This window comes from Pristis pectinata, chromosome 4 (assembly GCF_009764475.1).
Source record: "Pristis pectinata isolate sPriPec2 chromosome 4, sPriPec2.1.pri, whole genome shotgun sequence".
NCBI lineage: Eukaryota > Metazoa > Chordata > Chondrichthyes > Rhinopristiformes > Pristidae > Pristis > Pristis pectinata.
Window position 1 is genome coordinate 33,866,678 of NC_067408.1, and position 24,014 is coordinate 33,890,691.

The 24,014-nt window shown below is 41.2% G+C and overlaps 1 protein-coding gene across 1 annotated transcript in view; it reads left to right on the top strand.

Annotated features, from left to right (window-relative positions):
- Positions 1-24,014, top strand: part of LOC127569513 (glutamate receptor ionotropic, delta-2-like) — a 317,851-nt gene that overhangs the window by 113,683 nt on the left and 180,154 nt on the right. The gene's annotated exons all lie outside the window — the stretch shown is intronic.

Sequence of the window (24,014 nt, forward strand, 5' to 3'; positions counted from 1 at the left end):
GGATTATATCACCGACAGGAGGTATATCCTCCATTCAAGTGGGCCAGGGAGACTTTGCAGGTGTGTCGGGAGTAACTTTGACCACCGAGATGGCATGTGTCACAAGGAAAATCATGATTTTGCCAAGCTGGCCAAGGAAAGCCAGCACAGTTAACACTCCTCCTTTGCTTCCATAGCTCCATTCGCCCTCGAAGAACATTTTTCCTTACAACATAATCACTTTCTCATGCATACTCAGCCTGCTTCTCTCCCTTAGCATCTCCCTGTTATTTTGCCAGCCTCCCATTCTCTCCCTCTTTCCCATTCCCTACTGCTCCATGAATTCCCCTCTCTCCTTACTGCCTCATGTACGATTCTTCTCCCTTCTCTCTTCTATGACTTTCCTCTGCTGCCGCTGCCATCTTGACCACAGGCTTTTCCCCTTGCGCCAACTTGGCATACAGCGGTTGAGCTTGTATGATGGTTGAACTTATACAGTGCACAACAGAATAATACAAAGGTCGTGTTACCCAGGCTGCTGAATACTATCAAGTTCCATAAGAAGGAATGTTCATTTTGAGCCCCCTATAGTGGTCTCCACTGTGCTCCTTGTGATGTGGTTATAATTGTAGCATTATTCACCTGAATGGCCTAGAGTTGTGACTGGAGCAGGCAGCTATTTGAGCAGGGAATGCCCCTCAGGACTTTCCCTGACCAAATGTGTGGTCCCTGAAATATAGGAGACAGCTGTGACTGGCAAAGAATGACCACGTCCTGTGAGCTGGAATTGGCCATTAAGGAGATCCTCTGATAGTTTGCCACCAAGTCATGAAGAGAATGTAGTCTGTTATTGTTAAGGGGTATTTGTAGGTTTATAATGGGAGTAGCAGTGGGCATATGATTGCGGTCTAATAATGGCTGCAATAGCATGAATTGCCAATGTCCAGTCTGTGTGTGGTGCTGGAGAAGCAGATAAAGTCTGGTCATGTGGAGAGCTCTGCAATAGAGTGATGAGCAGCAAACTGATATGCGGCATGTATCAGAGGGTGTGGCCTGGAATAATCCTAGGGCAAGAGGTGACCTTGACATTGAGAGTGAGGTAACTTTTACATGGATTGTAAGAACACTATAAGCATGTGAGTGATCTTGAAAATGAGGTTTATAAGTTTTCAGCTCATGGTGATGCCAACCTTGTGTAAGTACACCCTGCATTGTTACTCCTTCAAGTAAAGGAGGTAAGAGCACAGCTCCATATAAACCCTTGGGTGAATAATGTCATCGGTGACGAGCCTTTGTTTGCTTCCTGTGTTGTGGACCCAAGGATGCCTGTGCTGCTTGGGAGGTATCTGTTATATGTCCCTGTCATCCGTTAAGGAGTGGCACGTCGAGACATTCTCAGTTGGCTTTGCTTACAGCAAAGTGGTCTGAGATGCAGTGAAGGCCAGAATCAAAGTCAGAATCAGATTTATTATCAGTGACATATGACGTGAAATTTGTTGTTTTGCGGCAGCAGTACAGTGCAAAGACATAAAAATCTATGAATTACAAAAACAAATAGTGCAAAAATAAAAGGAACGATGAGGTAGTGTTCATGGATCGTCCAGAAATCAAATGGCGGAGGGGAAGAAGCTGTTCCTGATGGTGGAGTGATGGATAGCAATCTGGCTGTGAGTGCCAATTGATTGTGTTTGGCCCTTGCAATATAAGTTCGGAGTGATCAACGAGAGGAAAACCTGGTTGGCCGAAATGTGAATGTTGTGTGACATTTTTCAAACCATTGTGGTTAGAGACTATGTAGTTCATATAGGCAAGGATCATGTCAAAACTTGAAAGTCTTGCCTGAACATGAGGACGTGATGGGTGCAAAGATACCTAGAAATGCACATAAACTGACTTCACTCTGCATTAATCTGGTTTTCAACAGCACAATGGTTTGTTTATGGAGTTGGGCAAATTAATTGTTGTGCTGACTTTTCCATGGAAACCACACTTTTCGGTTTTTGTTTGCAAAGATCTACTTAAAATACTTTCTGTGCAGCAATGTTACTGCAACCTATTTGGTGCACATCTATGTTTTTACTGTAAATGCTCTTAAGTTGATAAAAGGAGATTATTGGAACATGTATTAGACAATGGAAAATATCCAAGTCTCCATTTTGTCATTTGCTGCTACTTCTCCAATTTTTTCTGTGTTGTTTACAGATCAAATTCATGAGCCATCTGTTTGCTTCACTGTGGGTTGAAGCTGGAACTTTTTGCCATGTCAGTTAAATTACAGAAAAATGCCTAGAGCTTTGATAGTTACCTTGATATGAAACTAACAGCACTTTAACCTATGTGACAGCTTGTTAGTGTTTTCATTGGGATTAAACATTTGTCAATATGAGCAATCACATTAGTTGGAAGGCACAATTGGATTTTTCAGCACCAATTGAATCTGTTCAAGATTGGGCCTAAAAGTTGTTACAAACAATGAAATAAGTGTAATTTTCTCTCATGGTTATTTTTACCAAAACTGAGAGAGTAAGGCAGTATTTCCTCTATGTCAGAAATTACTTTCTGCCTTACAGCATAAGTCCTTAGTACTGATCTGATCAAATATTAACAAGATGCAATCACTGAGCTTCAACATTTAATGGATGGTCCTTTATGAAAAAAGTAATATTAAAATAGATCGTTTTGGGCAAGTGCAAAGGGATATGGAGCTGAGGAGCTAACAGGGTGGAAAAAATTCTTAGGCTGATTTGCTGAGTAAAACATTGTAGGATTTGTTCTGATGCCAAAAATCTGTTTATACCACAATTCAAAGGAGCATTCAGGTGCAGAAAAACAAGGTTGGGTCATATATGAAGGATTTAGGACATAGTGATTATATATTTCATTTCCCTCTTTGCCTTATCCTATTTATGCTTTCACAGCCTGTTAAGGGCTATGTCATTTATCCCTGGGGATGGAGGAACAATCTCCAATCCTTTTGTGCGCTGCTGAACTCACTTGATCCATTGATTGATATAAAATAGGGAGGTGTGCCACCAAGTTTTCCTGCATGGATAACAGTTTGCATTCTTGGAAATCATGTATAGTGTCCCAGTTGATGTCCACAGTTCAAACAGTGGTGTGTAATAGTACTCCTATATGACGTACTGTATTAGAGAATCATTCTACAACACTACTTCAACAAAGAGTCATTTTTAGTACTTTGAGCATTTAATGCAAACTTTGTGCCACTTGCTGAGAAGTTAAAGGTGCTTTTTGAAATAATACAGCTCATTCAGGTGATTTCTTTGTTTTTATGGCATCAGGAAAGTAATGACCCAAGGAACGGGAAATGATAGAATTCAGGATAGTGTGACACATGTATCCTAATCTATTTATTGTGTCACAGAGTCTACGAATAACTGAACAGCATCATTAATGGATTTTCAGAAGTGAAAGGTAACATTAATGTCACACACGTAACTATAAACCTGAAAGGAACCACAACTTAATTACAATGTCACTTCCAGAAAGTCAGAATGTGAAAAATGTACATTTTTTTTTCATGTTTTTGAATGCTCACTAACCTGGAGAACATCGTTTATCTGCTTATATTTTAGTCAGTCACATCAATGGGGCAAATATTCTGCAGAGTTCTGCTGGTAACTGGGCAGTTTGAGAATGGAAGTTTCATGTTTCATATTTCCAAGTTTGCTGATGATACAAAGCCAGGTGGGACTGTGAGGGGGGAGTGGGCTATAAAGAGACTTCAAAGGGATACAGACATGCTGGGTGAGTGGGTAGAAATAAAGCAGGTGCAATATAATTTGGAAAAAATGTGTTGTTATCCTCATTGATGCAGAAAACAGAGAAGTGTAATTATTTTACTGGTGAGAGATTCGGTAGTAATGATGCCTAAAAGGATCTGGTTGTGCTTGTACACAAGTTAAAAGCCAACATACAGATGTATCAAATGGTTAGGAAGACGAATAGTATTTTGGCATTTATTATGATATGATTTGAGTACAGGAGTCAAGATGTCTTACTACAATTATACAGGTCCTTGGTGAGACTGCACCTTGTAAACAATTTTGGTCTCTGTATCTGAAAAAGGATATCTTTGCCAGAGAGGAAGGGCAGTGAAGATTCACCAGACTGGTTACAGAGAAAGGTGGATTTGCATTTGAAGGGAGATTGAGTAGACGGAGTCTGTATTCTCTTGAATTCAGAAGAATGATCTCACTGAAACTTCTGATGGGGACTGATCGAGTGAATGGAGGGATAGTCTTTCCACTGACTGAAGAGTTAAGAGCCAGGGTCACAGTTTCAGAATAAGGGATGGGTCATTTAGGACTGATGAAGAGAAATGCCTTCTCTCAGAGGAAGGTGAATTTTCTGCCACAGAGGGCTGTGCATGCTCATTAATAGAGTTAATTCAAGACAAGAATCAATAAATTGCTGGATATATAGAGTGCCAAAGGATATGGGAATAATGCTGGAAAATGGCATTGAGGCAGAGGATCAGCATTTATCTTCATGAATGGCGTGAGCTTGAAGGCCCAAATGGCCTATTCTTTCTGAAAAGATAGTGTTCCATTTGTCAAGAACACTACTCCACATTACTGTCTGGTCTGGCTAATATTCAAAAATTGCCAACATTCTGTGCCAGTAAAACAAAATTTATTTCAATATCTTTCAAATGAATAAACCCAGAAACTATACCTCTTGTTTGTAATTTTGTTAAACAGATTCTTGCACTTTGTAGAAAAATAATGACCTTCATGTTCATAAAGATTATCCATAACCCATTATTGGTTAAATAAAGTGAGGAAGCAGAGAAGTTCTTCCCTTCATTCACTTTTTTCTCTTTCGGTACAGCACCTGTCAAAGGTTTACAATGAATTATTCAGGGGAACAGCTTATGATTGAAAGAACAATTCTTCCAGCCAATTCTGTCTCCTCTCAAGCCTTTTGTGTAGATTTTATTCTCCTGCATTGAGTTGACTCCTTTACAAAACAATATGACAGAAATATTTAAGTGAATAATGTCATACTGTTGGGAAATTCAATGATGTAAATTCATATTTTTATTATGCAGTCTCATTTCTCCAATGTATTCACATAGATTTGTTTGCCAAATGTATCAAAGGATTTATAACACAGAAAAGTAAACATTTTGAAATATGGAAACTTAGATTCATTTGATTTAATTTGTTAATAACCCTCTGAAATTAAAGTCCATCACTGGTCATTGAAGAAGGAGGTATGCTTCATAAGCCATGAATTCATTTTTTTCCCCTCAAGACTTAATGGGCCATAAATTTAACTTTTATTTCAAACAGTGGCACATGATCAGATTGTTGGAGAACACACTAGCCACGTAATGCAGATTACTATGGATGTTGAGCTAGTGTTATGGTACAAAATAGCCAACAAAAGTAAGTTTGCAAATTAAATATGGAAGAGGGATGCAAGGAACTGCATTGATCACATGGAAGTGTCATTCTTCACAATAAATTGCTAACAGATCCCAAAAAGCACATTACTATTTACTTGTAAGTAATAAACTATCCTTTGTCACTTATGTATATAGGATCATTGTATGACACAGCACTAAAGGAAGTCTTTTGATCTGTCATGCCAGTGTGGGATCTTGGAGCTTTTCATATGGCTGTGCTCTCCTGCTCTCTCCTCATAGCCCTATTATTTTTTTATTACTCCTCTTGCATTATTCCTACAATTGTATTTGCACTCGTAGCCCTCTTCAGCAGTGCATTCAGTTCAAAGCAACTTGAATAGTATATCTTCATGTCACTTCTCATCTTTTAACAATCAGTGACCTCTGATCAATGACATCTCTGCCATTAAAAGTTTTTTCTTTTTTTTACTTTATCAAAGCCCTTCATGATTTTGAACACCTCTTCAAACCTCCAGTTTCTGCAGTCTCTCCGCAAAACAAAGCCCTTCACCCCAGTAACGTTCTAAAGAAAATACCTTCTGCATCCTTGCTAAAACCAAACCATTCTTTCTAAAGTCTGATGCTCAAAACTGAGCATAAATATCAAGGTGAGGCCCAGCTATTGTTTTATAAAACTTTAGCATGATGTCCTTGCATTTTTCATGAAATGGTATTTTAACTGAACCAAGGATCTCACATGAATTTTAAACAGCCACTTGCAATTACATTGACATCTACAAAGATTTGTATCCATGCACCCCTTGGTTTCTCTGTTTGTGCACTCCTTTTTATATTAATATCATAGGTTCATATTGTTCATCTTCATTCTTTCCATCAAATATATTATCCCTTTCCACTGCTCAGGGCATTAACTTTCATTTGCCCATTTCACCAGCCTGACTACACTACTCCTGAAGTCATTTGCTGTCTTCCTTAAACTCAAACTCAAGATCGGTAATGACCTTGCCTTGACCATCAGAAAATCACTGGCTATAGAAAATATTATCTGTGGAAAGTATTATATTTGTAATGGAATTTAGACTGCTTTCATATACCTCTAAAATGTTGCCTCAATACGAGAGCAAGTTCTTGGAAGCTGGCCTCTTTCCCTTTATTATTCCAAATAATTCCTCCTCTTGTGGAGAAAAGTTGTTTTTGTTATAGTGTGAAACATTTCAAAAATGAAGCCACACACGCCAAAAAGTGCTGGAGGAACTCAGCAGCTCAGGCAGCATCTATGGAGAGAAATAAACAGTGGACGTTTCGGGTTGAGACCCTTCATCAGGACTGGAAAGGAAGAGGGCAGAAGCCAGAATAAAAAGTGGGGGGGAGGGGGAGGAGCAAGCACAGGCAGGTGATAGATGAGAGGGGGATAGGTAGCAGGGTGGGTGACGGGGGAGATGTAAAAAGCTGAAAAGTGATAGGTAGAAGAGGCAAAGGGCTGAAGAAGAAGGAATCTGGTAGGAGAGAGCAGTGGACCATGGAATAAAGGGGAGGTGGGGAATACATGGGCAGGTCATGAGAGTGGGGGAAGGGAAAAGAGAAGGGGGAGGGGCCACAGGAATGAGGGAGGTTAAAGGAGGGCGGGTCAAGGAAAAAAAAGGGGGGAGAAGAGAGGAGGGCTACCAGAAGTTAGAGAAATCGATGTTGAGGCCATCAGGTTGGAGACTACCAAGGCGGAATATGAGGTGTTGCTCCTCCAACCTGTGTCTGGCCTCAACGTGGCAGTAGAGGAGGCCATAGATAGACATGTCAGTATGGGAGTGGAATTGAAGTGGGTGGCCACCAGTAGAACCTTGCTTTTGCGGCAGCGAAGGTACTCGACAAAGCGGTCATCCAATCTGCGTCGGGTCTCACTGATGTAGAGGAGGCCACACCGGGAGCACCAGATGCAATAAATGACACCCTTGGATTCACAGGTGAAGTGCTGCCTCACCTGGAAGGACTGTGTAGGACCCTGAATGGTGGTGAGGGAGGAGGTGCAGGGACAGGTATAGAACTTAGTGCGGTTGCAGGCATAAGTGCCGGGAGGCTCGTCTGTGGGGAGTGGACAAGGGAGTTGTGGAGAGAGTGATCCCTGTGGAAAGTTTGGGGGGGTGGGGAGGGGAAGACTCGCCTGGTGATAGGATCCCGTTGGAGGTGACGGAAGTTGCGGAGAATGATGCATTGGATGTGGAGACTTGTGGGGTGGTAGGTGAAGACAAGGGGAACCCTGTCCCTGTTATGTTGGGGGGGGGCGCGGAATGGAGTGAGGGCAGACATGCAGGAAATGGAGGAGATGCAGGTGAGGGCTGCATTGATGGTGGTGGAAAGGCAACTCCGTCTATTGAAAGAGGAGGACATCTACTTTCATTTTCAAAAATGCAAGTAGATGGATGAAGTGCCTTTTTATTTGTACTTTAACTTTTCCAGCCAGTCAACGTCAACCTTGAATTTATAAAGTGTGTGTTTCAAGATACCTGTGGAAAAATCTATTCTGATATTGCCGCCTTATGTTTAAGTTCAAGTTGGAGGTTGAATTGAACATGCATTAGTTGTGATCTTAACTTTGTGTTTGCATCCACTGCTTAATGTCTTTGCTGATAAACCCGAAGTCATAGGGTGTTTACCTGTGGTATCCAATGTGCCTGAGTAACTTACTGTGTTGTTACAAACTTAACAAAATACTTGAGTTATCCATGCTCATGACACAGAAGTGCACAGAGGTGCAGATGGTGCAACCACCCTGCAGAAGCATGCCTTAACAGCTGATATAACAAGAAACCTGCTTCAGTGACACTTGAAGAGACCTGTCAGAATGCGGTGCCCTTTGGCCCAATTGCTGGTCCTACACTGCTGCTCCCTTGATCCTCTCCTACACTACTTCCTCTTCCTATTGACATATCCATTTACTCCTTTCTCTCTCATGTACCCACCTAATTTCTCCTTAAATGCCTCCTAAGTATTCAACTCAATCAGTCTAATGTGGTTTCAAGTTACATATTTTTGGAAGAAATGTCTTTCTCTTGAATTTCTTTATTGGATTTACTGTGTTACTCCCCAGTTCAATCTTTCTGAAGCAGGGACATTTTCCTATTTCCACTTAGCATCACTCCAAAGCAGCTTGGCTGAATTTGGGAGCTCAGATAAGTGTGCAGATAAGTTCCCTTTAAGTTTACATGGCCCTTACTGCGGTTTCCTCAGGCCCCCACAATAACTCTGTCTTCTTTCTCTGCACCCCAAACCCCAACCTTTCAAGAAGCTTCACTGTGGTACCCTCTCCCACTATTGTAGGGTTAAAAATTCTGTTGCCCTCTGCATGCAAGGCATATTTAATTGCCATCAAATTCCTTTATCCACCTGCACAGTAGAATTTTGTAGCTTCAGTCCCTTGCACAACATGCTCATTTAATGCTACCTTTCCCAACATGGAAACATTTCTAGGCCAAAGTATTTCCAAGGCTTAGTCCTCACTTTAAAATGCATGCTGAGCTAAGATCATTATATTTGGTGGACATAACTCACTTTTAGAAGGTTATATAGATCGAATATGATGTTTTTATGGAATAGGTTTTCAATGGAATGAAAATAAGGGTTGCTCTATTATCTAAAATGACAACCCACCTCATATTTCTAAATGTTGTTCCTTTTGAAGGATCTGAGCGAATTTTTGTGCTGGTGTCATGAATTTTCATCTTCTGTAAGAATTTTCTTATTACAAATTGGACAACAATCTTTTGGCCTGCTGCACAAGCTTTGGGGATAAGAATAAGGCCACTAAACTTATTCTTGGTTCACTCATTCATTCTGCACAGACACTCTATGTTTCATGTGCCGATGTACTGATGGGTAATTAATGGTAGCTTAAACAAAATGTAAGGGCTCATCTTCTGATGATGGATATCTAATGCACTGAAGTATATTTGGCACCACGTTAGCATTGTTAGCACGCAGTGCATCCAAAATGCTGCAAACAGGAAATCAGCTCAAAATACTTAAAGACTCACTGGACAACATGCTTTATTCAAATCAAGTGCTGTTCTATTTTGCAAAGTCATTGAAAATGACTGAGGTGTTTAAGGAAAAACAGCATCCTGGCAACATGCCCAGAAATAGAAAATATTTGAAATGTTAAATGACATTTTATATTTGATATGGTATGATTTACAAAAAGCATCTGCAGAGAGTTAGGCATTTGTGCACCCTTAGGAATACTAAAGGTTATGCAGTGTCATTTATTCCTGTACTTACTGTTTTGTAACTTTTTGGATTTAGTTTCTACCCCGATGATGTAACAATAAGAAGAGTTGTGTACAACCTTGCTAAGTTGCAGGCAGAATGGTACCAATGCGAGGAAAAAAAGGCCTATGTGTCTTTTCTGATTATCCATTCTGACAAGATATAAAAAAGTCTGCAAACACAGAGGCTTGGATTAGCCAACTAATAAGAATGCAGCTGAGGCAACTGACAATTATTACCTTAATTATCAGGTGTAAGCCACTTGACCTATACAAATGAATTTTTCTGACTCCCCAGAGGTGGTAAGGAGTAGATAATGGCATTCACAGCAGCAATTTAAATTCAGTACACTACATTTATGCTTCTCTGTGAAACAAACCACAGAATTTCACATTATATTCCTGACAGGAAGAACTTCTAGCTGTATATCCCTGGGCACTAAAAGCCACCACTGAAGATCATTAACATGATTGGAATATTATTGTCACAAAGCAGGAACTAAAGCCGCCTTTATACCTTTGCTTTTTTAGATTGGATTCCAGGAGAATGGCAGTCATGAAGTAGCTTCTGGCATTTACATGACTAAATTAAATTTTTATCCAGGGGACTGGCTTGCAGGCCTGCAAAAACTACCTGGTATGATTCTGCTATAATAATATGAGGCGGAATATAGTCATGTAAATTCTGGGAATTGACTTTCTAGCACTTGAAGCAATCCAGTAAAGAACTAATAAAAGCACATCAGTGGCATAACACTCAACAAAAAAAAACATTTTACATTTAAAAGTAAACAAAACAATTTAATATTGTAACATGAATTCTAATGAATAATGAATTGGCTATTTTGGTGTCTTTTCTTCATGGTCCTTCAAATATAATGGATATCACATTCTACCATTCTGCATTGCAATGCCTTTTCCAGAATGAGTTAGAAAACTGCCTGTTGCACAGGTTTTGGAAAATAATCAAGTAATCCATTTACCATTTTTCTCTAGGTTACTTTAAGTTTATTGTCATCTCTTTAAAAGCTCTTCTAACATTTTAAGTTTAATGCTTCTGTTCATCATGATTTTTTTTCCTGTGCCTGCTCTCCCAGAATAAGAAATAAATTGGGGTCTTCCTGTTCTGGTGGCCTCTTCATGACCCACCATGCCAGTTTGATATAAGTGAATTAATTATAATTTCAATGAACCCATAATGACAGCTCTTAACTGCCAATGTACCAGCTGATTTTTGCCTATCCATTCTTCTTATAATTGATCTGTGTGCTACATTATTGAAGTAAAACAAATGGTTTATTTCAATAATGTAGCACACATTATTGTGTGCTACATTATCCTTCATTCATGATTACCTAAGATAGCAATTGAATGTGAACACAAGAAAATAGGAGCAGGAGTAGGCCACTGGGCCTCACAAGTCTGCACAGCCATTCAATATCATCATGGCTGATCTATGCTGGCCTCAACTCCTTGATTTTTCATATGTTTATTTATCTTCACCTTAAATATATCTAATGACCTGACCTCCACTACCCTCAGGCAGAGAATTTTGGATTCATTACCTTTTGAGAGAAGAAATTTCTGTCCACCTCAGTTTACAATGACAGGCCCTCGCTTCGTCCCCTTGTTTGTGACTCTCTCACTAGTGAAGACATCTCCACATCTACCCATCAAACCTCTTTAGGGTCTCATATGTTTGAATGAGGTCACCCCTCATTCTTCTAGACTCCAAGGAATACAGACCCAAACCGTCTAGGACAACCTTCACATTCCAAGTATTTCCCTGATGAATCTCCTCTGGACTGCCTCCACAGCTACTACATCCTTTCTTGGGTAAGGGAACCAAAACTGTGCACAATATTCCAGGTGTGGCTTCACCAACACCCTGTAACAGAACCTCCCTATTCTTAAGCAACCCCTTTGTAGTAAAGGCCAAAGTGCTGATTGCTTTCTTATTGGACTTGCCTGCTAACGCTTTGTGATTCATGCACTAGAACACCTAGATTCCTCTGATCTTTATTCATTTGCACTCTTTCTCCATGTAGATAATAATCTGCCTTTTGACTCCTTTAGACTCCATTTGCCAGGTTTTTGCCAAACCACTCAGTCTATCTATATGCCATTGCAGAATTACGATGTCCTTATCACAACATGCCCTTCTAATACTTAACACAGATATCCCAATGTTGTAAGATGATGATTTTGACCAGGGAATATGTGAAGTGGTGCAATAAATACATAAAACCCAGGAAAGAATGAATTTAGATATTGATAATCGCATGAAAGATCTGTAACCTTGAATGCTATAACTATAACTAGCATTGTATCCCCAGATTTCATTTTGGTTAGTGGAAGACAATGAACTCTAGTAAACTACACAAACGTTGTGTACCTTGTTATCTTTTTCTCTCTGAACATTAGTTGTTTTTGAGTTCCGTCAGTCAACTTGCATGGTTGAGAAGTTATGGGATTCTTCAAATACATGCTGAGATAAAGCTCTAAAGCACGTTTCAGCCACAGAAGCAGGCACGACCTCTGCTGGAACAGCAAGAGGTTTTTAAGCCTAGAAACTGGAGCATGTAATACCTGTTTTTGTGTGGAACATGTGGAAGTCAGGCCTCTCAGGAAACTGGACTGTGCACTTCATGTATGGTTCTCATTAACATTGCTGAACTTTTTTCCAGCACCATTCACACATGTGCAGAAGTTATTAACATATTTCAGCATGAATATATTCAATGAAAGATTTCAGAGCTTGATTGTTTACAAAATTCCAAAGATTTATGATCCCTTGAAAGAAGAGATTCCTCCTCATCTCGTAATTAAACGGGCATTCCTTTATTTCATAATTATGTTCACTAATGTAGCCATTGGCCTAGCAATACCTGGCTACTAATGCACTTCTAAGTGTTATCATGTTCGCTGGTATTTCAATAACAGAATCAGAAAAAAACATATTTCTAGATGGCCCCTTTCAACAATGCAAAGCATCCCAAGCTACATCACAAGAGTGTTATCACAATTTGATCTAAAGCACAAAAGAGGCAGATTAACAATTTCTTTGGTCAAAATGGTGGATTTTAAGGGAGTATCATAAAGGAGGAAAGAAAGGTACAGAAGTGGAGAAACAAAGTGAGAATTCAGGAGGTGAAGGCCTTGGCAACTGAACTCACTGCTAACAGTAGAGTGATTAAAACTGGCTCAAATAACTCAGGTTTGTATACGGTTGACCAAGGGAGGCTGACCAAGGGAGACTCTGTTGCCATATGGGGCCTTGCCACTATGGTCCAGAATGCTGTTAGCCAGTGATCACCCTTTCCCTGCCAAAGATAAGTGTGGGGCATCCCAGTGGTGAGTGAGAGTGGTGGACCCACTCAGCAAAATCCAGGCCATTGTCACTCTGCTTGCAAGCATAATTGACCAAACAAATCTTTGAGCTGTACACCATTACATGCTCGTATTTGACAGTATAAAATTTATATTTAATTGTTTTTTTTAATGGCATACCCATGTTCTGGGTTAGATTTCAAGTAGAAACATCTCCGATGTATATTACCTTGTAAACAGTTCCTAATCATGTCTTTTTTTTCCTGAGACAACGTTCTCAATTGCTATTTATTTCTTTAAACAATCCTTTTAATTACTTATGCATTTTTTAAATCACTTAGCTTCATTCTCTGGCAATTGGCCCAATTTTCTTCCTAAATAGCACCATTTCTCTCAGCAACATTGATTACCTTTTATATGTATATGATCACATAAATCAGATACAAAAGGAACATATATTGGAGTGGAACAGTACAGAGTCCATGAGTTAATTCTTGCCTCGAATATTTGATTAAGTCATTGTCTGAATTTATTTTGTGATATATGGGATCTTACAATTTTCTTTAATGAGTCTGCAGTTCAAGCTATTACCATAACTGATGAACATTAAGTTATTTGCCTTCAGGTTGTTGCCAGAAATATAAAAAAAAGTAGCTTAACTGCGTCAGATTAGATATGAGCAAAGTGTCAATTCACCTTGTACCTCTGATTGTCATTAGTAAGGCAGGTGTTCAGGCACATGGTTATTGTCCCTTTCAGAGCAACAGAGAAGGATCCTCACGATCATTTCATCCAAAAAAGAAATTTTCCATTTGGTTTAAAATTTAATTAGAAATTGAAATGTTATAGAAACCAAATTTATGAACTAAAGAGGGAGTGCCTTTCAATGTTCAGTGCCCCTGAAATGGGTCAGTGGCAACAATTTGTTTCAACATATTTATCATCAGGGCTGCATGGAAGTGTCTTGGAGAAGCTAATTCATGACCTGTCACAACTCAGCAGTCAGAAGATATTCACTCGGTAAAGTTAAGTACTATTCTCTAATTGGCATCTAATTCCCAGGGGGTGGAGTGGGGTGGATTGGGGGAAGAATGGGTGGGTGTAATCAATTAAGTGCAGCAGTGCAATTGGCAGTTGTGGAGAGGGAGTTGGTGGCCATTGGGAGGTGTTGTTTGGATTTGTGGAGGTGACAATATAAGTGTCCAGTGAAGGTCACTACAATTGGGACCTGAGGGTAAATCAAGAATGTACTTTACACAATAGGGACCAACCTGAATTGAATTGGAATCTGTTCAGGTGATTCCCCTTTTAAATTGCACAGAAGCAGATTTCACAGGCATGTTGAAAACCTGCATCTTCAAAGGGACTACAGATCTAGTGCAGCAGTCAGCGTAGAGAGCCTCATGGCCTAAGCTGGATTTTAGTGCCGGTATGGTTGGCCTCCAGGCCGTCATTTTCAATCAGAGAGAGATGCTGAAATTGAAACCAATTCGAAGTTGTCAGAATATGCTACAAGCTTTTGCGCTGGGAAGAATAAAGCACAAAAAAAGACTGTTGGAACTGTAGTATGTATGAAAGTATGTGTGAATGTTTGTGATTTTCTTGATTATAAATGTTAATTTTATAAATTATATAATTATAAATTATAAATATTTATAAATTTATAATAAATTATAAATGTTAAGAAGTTACAACATTATTTTTTTGAAAATCTGTCTTGGAAGGAAAGGTCTCTGCTCTGTGGTGCCCACTGTATTTTTCATGGGGCATAAAGACATCTGGCCTTGTCCAGTATTTTACATCTGTAATATAGAGCACATGACTTTCCCAACCTGGCTCACAATTCATGCTCCATTATCACTCAATCAGCTTTATCTCTACATCTCAGAAGGACTTGATATGCAAGTACATTCACAGAAGATAAGATTTCTTTATTGGTCACAAGTACATTGAAACACACAGTGAAGTACATCTTTTTGCTTGGAGTGTTCTGGGGGCAGCCCGCAAGTGTCTCCACACTTCTGGCGCCTACATAGCATGTCCACAACTTCCTAACCCGTATGTCTTTGGAATGTGGGAGGAAACCAGAGCACCTGGAGGAAACCCACGCAGACGTGGGGAGAACGTATAAACTCTTTAAAGGCAGTAGCCAGAATTGAACCCGGATCGCTAGCTCTGTAATAGAGCTATGCTAAAAGTGGGTCTAGACCAGGTTTCAGGCTGAAAGTTTTAAAATTTGGATTTTCCAGTTGAACAGTTGATTTTTTTTTAGCATTTGCCATCATCACCATGTAACCAGTGGAAAATTTAGTCCAGACTTGCACAATGAAACATGGAAATTCAGAAGTGGCTGCAAGCAATTCCCTGCTCCTCAACAGGCTCTAAGTCACAACTAACTGCAAATTTCAGACCATCATGTGCAAATGCTCATGCAACTCTGCCCCACCACAACCCTCTACCTCCTATCACCAAGTTAATTTTGGATCCAATTTGCCAACATATCTTGGATCCCTTGTGAACCATAGAACCATAGAACAATACAGCACAATACAGGCCCTTCGGCCTACCATGTTGTGCCGACCTTTAAACCTTGCTTAAGACTATCTAACCCCTTCCTCCCACATATCCCCCTATTTTAAGTTCCTCCATATGCTTATCTAACAATCTCTTGAACTTGACCAGAGTACCTGCCTCCACCACTACCCCAGGCAATGCATTCCATGCACCAACCACTCTCTGGGTGAAAAACCTCCCTCTGATATCTCCCTTGAACCTCCCACCCATTACTTTAAAACCTTGCCCTCTTGTATTGAGCATTGTTGTCCTGGGAATGAGGCGCTGGCTGTCCACTCTATCTATTCCTCTTAATATTTTGTACACCTCTATCATGTCTCCCCTCATCCTCCTCCTCTCCAGTGAGTAAAGCCCTAGCTCCCTTAGTCTCTTCTCATAATCCATACTCTCCAAGCCAAGCAGCATCCTGGTAAGTCTCCTCTGCACCCCTTTCCAATGCTTCCACATCCTTCCTATAATGAGGTGACCAGAACTGGACACAAGTACTCCAAGTGTGGTCTAACCAGAGTTTTGTAGAGCAGCATCATTACCCCGTGGCTCTTAAACACAATCCCCCGACTTATGAAAGCTAACATCCCATAAGCTTTCTTAACTACCCTATCCACCTGCGAAGCAACTTCCAGTGATCTGTGGATATGTACCCCCAGATCCCTCTGCCCCTCCACACTGCCCAGAATCCTGCCATTAATGTTGTACTCCACCTTAGAGTTTGTCCTTCCAAAGTGTACCACCTCACACTTCTCCGGATTGAACTCCATCTGCCACTTCTCAGCCCAGCTCTGCATCCTATCAATATCCCTCTGCAATCTCCTACAGTCCTTCAAACTATCCACAACACCTCCGACCTTTGTGTCATCTGCAAACTTGCTAACCTACCCTTCTACCCCCTCATCCAAGTCATTAATAAATATCATGAAAAGTAGAGGTCCCAGAACCGAACCTTATGGGACACAACTCATCACAGCCCTCCAATCTGAATGCACCCCCTCCACCACAACCCTCTGCTTTCTACAGGCAAGCCAATTCTGAATCTACACGGCCAAGCCTCCCTGGATCCCATGCCCTCTGACCTTCTGAAGAAGTCTACCATGTGGAACCTTGTCAAACGCCTTACTAAAATCCATGTAGACCACATCTACTACACTACCCTTATCAATCTTCCTGGTCACCTCCTCAAAGAACCCTATCAGGCTTGTGAGACATGATCTTCCCTTGACAAAGCCATGCTGGCTGTCCCTAATCAATCCATGATTCTCTCAATGCTCATAGATCCTATTTCTAAGAATCCTTTCCAACAGCTTGCCCACCACAGACGTAAGGCTCACTGGTCTGTAATTCCCTGGACTATCCGTACTACCTTTTTTGAATAGGGGGACAACATTTGCCACCCTCCAATCCTCTGGTACCGTTCCCGTGGACAACGAGGACAAAGATCCTAGCCGACGGTTCAGCAATCTCCTCCCTCACCTCGCAGAGCAGTCTGGGGAATATCCCGTCAGGCCCCAGGGACTTATCTGTCCTAATATTTTCTAACAGCTCCAACACATGCTCTCTCTTGATATCTACATGCTCCAGAACATTAACCTTACCAACGCTGTCCTCTGCGTCATCAAGGCCCCGCTCCTTGGTGAATACTGAAGAGAAATATTCATTGAGAACCTCACCCACTACCATAGCTTCCAGGCACATCCTCCCATCTTTGTCTCTAATCGGTCCTACCTTTACTCTCGTCATCTTTCTGCTCTTCACGTACGTGAAAAAAGCCTTGGGATTTTCCTTAACCCTACTCGCCAAGGCCTTTTCATGTCTCCTTCTTGCTCTCCTCAGCCCCTTCTTAAGTTGCTTCCTTGCTACCCTATATTCCTCCCTAGCCCTTTCTGATCTGTGCTGCCTACACCTTATGTATGCTGCCTTCTTCCTCCTAACTAGTTGTTCCACCTCTCTTGTCACCCATGGTTCCTTCACCCTGCCATTCTTTCTCTGTCTCACTGGGACAAATTTATCCCTAACATCCTGCAAGAGATCCCTGAACAATGACCACATCTCCATAGTACATTTCCCTTTGAAAGTGTCATCCCAATTTACACTCCCAAGTTCTAGCCTTATAGCCTCATAATTTGCCCTTCCCCAATTAAATATCTTCCCGTCCTCTTTGCTCCTATCCTTGTCCATGACAATGCTAAAGTTTAGGGAGCGGTGGTCACTGTCCCCCAAGTGCTCACCCACCGAGAGATCTGTCACCTGACCCAGTTCATTACCTAATACTGATCTAATATGGCATTCCCTTTAGCTGGCCTGTCAACATACTGTGACAGGAATCCGTCCTTGTGCCTTAACTTTCTGGGCCAGCTGACCGTGTGGGACCTTTCAGATGTGCTCCAGGATATCAGCGTACCCTTGCCTTAACTCACCTCCATGTCCTTCTACCCTGTGAATACAATGTGAAGTAGTCATTTAGAATATTCTCCTTAGCTACCTTCTTGCTTCTAATATACATAAAAAGTTTTAGCATTCTTAATCTTATTTACCAAGGTCATTTCATGGCCTCTTTTTGCCCTCCTAATTTGTTTCTTAATTTCTCTCCTATATCCCTTGTAAACCTCAAATGACTCATTCAATACCAATTTCCTATCCTTGACATACGCTTCCTTCCTTTCCCTGATCAATATCTTTAATTAACTAAGGTTCACTTAACATACCATCTTTGCCTCTTATTTTGACAGGGATGTGCCTGCTCTAAACTCTTACTATCTTGCTTTTAAACACCTCCCAATTATTCAATGTTGTTTTCCCCTCTAGCAGCTGCTCCCAGTCTACTTTTGCCAGGTCCTGTCCTGCACTATTGAAATCTGCCTTAGCTCAATTTCGGGCACTATCTTTCTTCATGACTATATTGAAGCTGACTGAATTATGGCCACTGTTCTCAAAGGGTTCCTCAATAATTCTCATTCCCTAAGATAAGGTCAAGTACAGTCGATTCCCTTGTAGGATTCTCTGCTTACTGTTTCAGAAAACCATCTTGAATGCATTTTACAAATTGGAGACACAAGAGACTGGAGATGCTGGAAATCTGGAGCGACACACACAAAATGCTGGAGGAACTCAGCAGGTCAGGCAGCATGTGTGGAGGGAAATTAACAGGCGACATTTTGGGCTGAGATCCTTCATCAGGACTGGTAAGAAAGAGGGCAGAAGTTAGAATAAACGGGTGGGGGGAGGGGGAGGAGCATGAGCTGGCAGACGATTGGTGAATCTGGGTGAGAGGGGGAAGGTAGGGAGGTGGGGGAGTGGGAATGATGTGAGAAGCTGGGAGGTGATAAGTGGAAGAAGCAAAGGGCTGAAGAAGATGGAATCTGATAGGAGAAGACAGTAGACCATGCAATAAAAGGAGGGAAGTGGGGAACCAAAGGGAGGAAGGTGTGGGTGATGGGCAGGGCGGGAGAGAGGAAGGAGGAGGGGCTAGGGGGATAAGGGAAAACAAAAGGTGGGGGGGGGGGGTGAGACGGGGGAGTGGTTACCGGAAGTTAGAGAAATTGCTGTTGATGCTGATATATTCCTCCCCATGTTTACCCACTGCGCTAAGGCAATTCTAGTCAATACTGGGAAAGTTACAATCCCCGACGACTACAACACTATTGCTTTTACATCCTTCTGCGATATGCTGACATATGTTCTACTTTCCATTTTTGAGAGGCTTGTCAAATAACCCCATCAAAGTGACCACCTCCTTTCTTATTCCAAAGTTCTACTCGTATAGAGCCTCAATGGCTGATTCCTCCAGGATATCTTCCCTGGGCACTGTCGTACTGTTCTCCTTGACCAGCAGTTCAACACCCCTGCCCTTTTGCACCCACCTCTGTCATGCCTGAAACTACTGTTTGTCACAGCTTTCCCAGTTTTACCTACAGATATTGTTGAATTGATGAAAAAAAATGATGTATTTATCATGTATTTTTACACCTTTCAAATTTTAAGTCTTCTTGAAAGAATGATAAGTGAGTTTTTCAATGGCGATCTGAGCCTTAATTGTGAAATCTAAGTGTGACAAGCTCATCGCGCCACTGCATCACAACGCCAGAGACATTGGTTCAATGCTGACCTCGGGTACTGCCTGCATAAAGTTTGCATGTTTTCCCTGTCACTGCATGGGTTTTCTCCAGGAGATCCAGATTCCTCCCACCTCCCAATGATGTGCAGGTTGTTAGATTATTTGGCCTCTGTAAATTGCCCCTAGTGAGTGGTGAATCAGGGAGGTGTTGATGAGAGCAAGAAACAAAATCCTGGAGGAACTCAGTGGGTCAGGCAGCATCTATGGACGGAAATAGATAGTTGTTTTCAGTCGAGACCCTTCATTTGGACTGGGGTAGGGGATAGAAACAGGCAGTATAGTATAGTCTTCTGAAGTGATGAGATCTGTGATGGTATGGGAGACAGTGGCCTGATTATCTTTGGTGGGGTCAGGGTTGAGGGGTTGCTATAAGGAGGTGTCCAAGAGCTGCTGCCTAACCTCTGCAAGGAAGAGGTCAGTCTGCCAGACTACAACGGCATTGCCCTTGTCTGTGGGCTTGATGGTGAGGTTGGGATTGGTGCAGAGTGAGTGGAGAGCTGTGTGCTCAGAGGGGCAGAGGTCGGAGCAGGTGACAGGAGGGGAGAAGTCAAGACGGTTATTGTCGTGTCAGCAGTTGGAAATGAAAAGGTCGAGAGAGAGGAAAAGATTAATGTAGGATTAGTGTAAATTGGTGATTGTCGGTTAGTGTGCACTCGGTGAGCCAAACAACCTGTTTCCATGTTGTATCTCTCTATGATTCTGATTCTAAAAGCTCTGACACTAAAATATCAATTTTATGTGAGTGGATAATTAAAGGTTTAAAATAATTTTTTTTCCACTTTAAAAAAAAGGCTTCCCCTTTAATGTATATTGTGTAAAGAAAGACGTTTTAAATATATTTTTCACAGATTGATGGCTTTGAGAATTCTTCAGCTACTTTGATGCCATCACTGTTGCTGGACAGCAATAGTTTTCTTCAACTTCTGTGGGATGGCAACACTGTTGGGGAAAAAAAGGAAATCTGCATTGAAAGATGTCTCTAAATCTTTGCGGACATCTTTCTTTGAGGTCTGCAGTGAATGCCTTCACTTTGCAGGTGACAACAAAACCCAGACCCACATTTGTAATCTCTGTATCACAAGAGATTACAAATCATCTATAATGCAGAATAGTTTTGAGAGCAGGCAACACTTAATTGTAAAATTCAGGGCAATATTTCAAAGCTTTTGAATATGATTATGAAACTGATGCTGATTACATTGTATTTCAAATCATCTTTTGTTGTAAGTTTTTTAACATTTCTAACAGTGATTTCCTCAGCCATTTAAACTGATGAGCAGCTAATTCCAGATTTTGGCAACACTGCTCGGAACCAATAAAGTTTCCATGAGAGTCATATGGCGGATTAGTCAACTTCTGTTTCTCTCTGCCAGTGGTTCCTGTTTGCAATTTTCCCTGACCCCCACCCTCCACCTTCCACACCTCACATCCCAGTACCTCTCCCCAAGAAACTTAGAATGAAAAAGCAAACCTGTAACCCTTTGTTGTGTATGTGGAATAGTGTGCCACACTGCTCTCTCTTCCACTGAGATTATAAAAGAGACAAGTTGTATCAAAGTGCCTATCATTCTGATCTGCCTTTATAAACTAAGTATACTTTGTCATACCATATGAGATAATCAAGTGATCTGCACAAATATGTTGCTTTGCGTATTTTTGCAGGTTTGTAATGGAACTACTAACCCCCTCAGATCTTGCAAACAAAATAAATTATGTATGTTTATACTAAGTCTCCCCATATTTTTCACATCCACGTTGAAATCTATTATTTCACAATTTAAATGAAATGTGAATGCATACAGTGAGTAAGGGACCAAATAGTACAGGTTCGCCCCAGGTAATGGCAAGGTTCCATTCCTGTGAACTGTTCATAACCCAAACAGTTTGCAAATTGGAAATACAGCCATGAACCGAGTTCCCAATTTGCTGAAGATGCTTGCAAATTCATCCCGCTGGTCTCCCGGATGCTCGTTCATATGTACGGGCTGTACATAAGTTGGGTATTTGTAAGCTGGGGGGAACCTGTAATGTGTTCTTTCAACAGAACAGTTACAGTACTTAAGATGGTTTCATGTTAAGATCATAAGAAGTTTTTCAGTATAAATCATTCACAAAAGATTAATATTTTAAACCTGTGGCCTAATAAGAGGCATAGGTCGAGTGGACAGTCAGAGACTTTTTCCCAGGGTGACAATGGCTAACACAAGGGGACATAATTTAAAGGTGATTGGAGGAAGGTATAAGGGGGGATATCAGGGGTAAGTTTTTTTTACACAGAGAGTGGTAAGTTCGTGGAACACACTGCCGGCAGAGGTTGTGGGGGCAGATACATTAGGGACATTTACGAGACTTAGATAGACACATGAATGACAAAGAAATGGGGGGCTATGTGTGAGGGAAGGGTGAGATGGATCTTAGAGCAGGATAAAATGTCGGCACAACATCCTGGGCGAAGGGCTTGTAGTGTGCTGTAGTGTTCTGTGTTCTAATAATGTTATTGGTCACCAGAAATCATTAAAATAATTAACTATTCAGGCATATCCTCTCATTTGCTTTATTTATTTTTCTAGACTCTTCAGAAGCATTTGGAAGTCATCTGAAATACTCGGAAGGTTTTCACACTGGGAAATGTGCTTTATGCTGTGTTGTTTTCAGTCAGTGATCGTGCAATGAGTGTGAATATAAAGGGCAATGCTCACTGGAAACTGTGAAAAACATAGCTAAAATGTTAATACCAATGTATTAATGAAAAGATTCTGTTTGTAGATATATGGACATAGAAACTGTCCCCTTTATTTGGTCTTAAGCAGGTCACCCAGACACTGTTTGAGTAAGCCACACAAAATGCAGGAACTTAAAATTGCTAGTTTCACAGGACAACATTGTTGGGATTTCCTGCATAAATTGACATTGGTAGCTTCAGCCCAGCGTTCTAGTGTTGCAAGTTGTCACAGTTGTCTGTACGTAGTTGCATGTTTCTGATCTTCACAGCCAGTTCTAAAAAGGATATACCACAATAAAAGCAGATTCTTCCAGCCACAGGGAAATGCTAATTCTGATTAAATTGGTATTGGTTTATTATTGTCACTTGTACTGAGGTACAGTGAAAACCTTATCTCGCATACCGATCGTACAGGTGAATTCATTACACAGTGCAATTACATTGAGTTTGTACAGAGTGCATTGAGGTAGTACAGGTAAAAACGATAATGGTACAGGGTAAAGTGTCACAGCTACAGAGGAAGTGCAGTGCAGGTAGACAATAAGGTGCAAGGTCCCAACAAGGTAGATTGTGAGGTCAAGAGTCCATCTCATCGTATAAGGGAACCGTTCAATAGTCGTATCATAGTGGGATAGAAGCTGTCCTTAAGCCTGATGGTATGTGCCCTCAGACTCCTGCATCTTCTGCCTGATGGAAGAGGAGAGAAGAGTGAATGACTTGGGTGGGTGGGGTCTTTGATTATGCTGGCTGCTTCACCAAGGCAGCGAAAGATATAGACAGAGTCCATGGAGGGGAGGCTGGTTTCCGTGACGCGCTGGGCTATGTCCACAACTCTCTGCAGTTTCTTGCGGTCCTGGGCAGAGCAGTTGCCGTACCAAGCCGTGATACATCCAGATAGGATGCTTTCTATGGTGCATCGATAAAAGTTGGTGAGGGTCAAAGGGGACATACTGAATTTCTTTAGCCTCCTGAGGAAGTAGAAGCGCTGGTGAGCTTTGATGGGAAGGACCAGAATGTACTAGTGAAGAATGGTGCTCAGAGGAAGCATGTTCTTTCTTCATGAGGCGCACAGAGACTCTTCAGGTGAACAATCTTGAAGGAGGTTGCCACACATTCATTTCAAGGGTATGAATGCAAGGGCATGAGTACTATAAATATTTTCCTTTTTACAGATGTTGGCAATTCTTGTACCTGTTTCAGTGAGCCAAAGAAAGGATTTTTTAATGCATCAAGGAGTCGTGAACCGACACACAGCAGAATCTTGAAGTGAACCTGGGTCTGGGAAACTGAGAATGATGAACAGAGGGACCCAGGAGCACAAGTACATAGTTCATGAAGGTGGCATGACAGGTAGACAGGGTGGTGAAGAAGGTGTTTGGCATGTTGGCCTTTATCAGTAAGGGCATTGAGTCCAGGAATTGGGATGTTATGTTGCACTTGTACAAGATGTTGGCGAGGCTGTACCTGGAGTATTGTCTACAGTTTTGGTTACTCTATTATAGCAAAGATGGCATTAAGCTGGGAAGAGTGTAAAGAAGATTTATGAGAATGTTGCCAGGACTCAAGGGCCTAAGTTATGAGAGATTGGAATTATGAGTTATGAGAGATGTTGGGCAGGCTAGGGCTTTATTTCATGGAGCATAGGAGATT